Below are 1,535 nucleotides of genomic sequence, written 5' to 3'. Positions count from 1 at the left end.
CACCTTGATTTTTCGGGACCCCACTTTGGGTCCCGACCCCAACTTTGGGAAACACTGTATTAAACCACTTTAACCACTGTTTTATGAGAAGTGCTCATCATTTACAGCTGTGYTCAAACTTAAGCCTGTTTTACTTTGTGTTTCAGGACCTGGTTCTGATGAGGGGAGGTGGGTCTGGGCCTCTTAGCTCTGGCTGTCATCAGCCCTGATGTTTGTTGTTTTGCACATTTCCTTCATCCTTCCACAAGCTTTTCAGTTCAGAAGAACTGATTAAACACATTGTTTTCTGTTGAAGCTGKCACATTGTGTCAGACTGCAACAGACGCAGCTGCTTTAAGCTCCTCATTCAGAACGGTTCCAATCGAAGGTTTCCAGGGCCGACAGAGACGCAGGTGGAAGCAGACGTTTGAAAACTGCAGACGCTTTTATTAAACTGGCAAATTGAATCTGTACAACAAAAACTAAACCTCACAATGATARATCTGCTCATATTGAATATTCTAAAAAGAAACAAAAGTGCACATTGTTTAACTTTATACACAAAGACTTCCAGATAAAGCAGGTCTTTATTGTCCTTTTTCAAATTTCTCTTTCAAAATCGGAGATCAGATGCAAATAAAACCAAAAGGATTTGTTAGAAAAGCTGTTGGTTGATGATTGATAGAATGTTTGACTGGAGGTTCTTTTTCCAGGTTAAATCCTGTGAAAATGAACAGAAGCTGCAGTTAATCCAGAGAAACCAAATCTGCAAAACAAAAAAGAAATATGGTCTATAATATGTTTGTTTAAAATCCATTTCAATACTGTTTTTCGTTTCTGCTCATGCTAATTGCCTGACAAAAAAGAAAGGATTTATGAGTAAAACTCTGTAAAAAGATGGAGTAAAGCAGCAGATTCTCTCTGAACAGATCCATGAGGTTTAGATTTGTCTGTTTAACAAGTTTCTTGCTGCTCTGCTGACGTTCAGGCAGAAAAACTCTCAAACATTCTTCAGTTTCAGGGAAACAACAGCAAACAGGAGCTGATTTAAGAAAACTCATTTGCTGCTGGATGAGAGAAACCAGGTGGTTCATTAACACGATGACTAATTACTCAGAGAGAATAAACTAAACAAATCTGAACCATGTTCCAGTCATAGGGTTTGAATGGTTTCAGACACGTAGATGGTTTTCTGTGGTTTCTGCAGCAGCAGGTTCAGGACCAGAGCTCAGACCACAGTCCAGCTGATTTACTGGCATGAAAACTGACAAATTCAAATGATTTCATTTTAGTTCTTACAGCAGATACTCGTGATTTTCAGGTCAAAGTTGGTGGAAAAACCTCAAATTGTCAAAGTTTGAATTCGAACAAGAACAATCTGGACTTTGGAAGATGTTCTAGTTTTTTGTTTTATTTGAAACTGAAATGATCAGAGGTGAGCTGGGATTCACTGATAATTTGTAAAACAATTTGTTTTACATTAATTTCAAATGACAGATTTATCATTATAGAGCAAATCTGGAAACTCCAACACCAAAAAAAAAAAAAAAAAAAAA

This window comes from Austrofundulus limnaeus, unplaced genomic scaffold (genome assembly GCF_001266775.1).
Source record: "Austrofundulus limnaeus strain Quisiro unplaced genomic scaffold, Austrofundulus_limnaeus-1.0 Scaffold472, whole genome shotgun sequence".
In the NCBI taxonomy this organism is placed as follows: domain Eukaryota; kingdom Metazoa; phylum Chordata; class Actinopteri; order Cyprinodontiformes; family Rivulidae; genus Austrofundulus; species Austrofundulus limnaeus.
The sequence above is the reverse complement of the archived record's forward strand: the minus strand, read 5'-3'. Positions refer to the sequence as shown.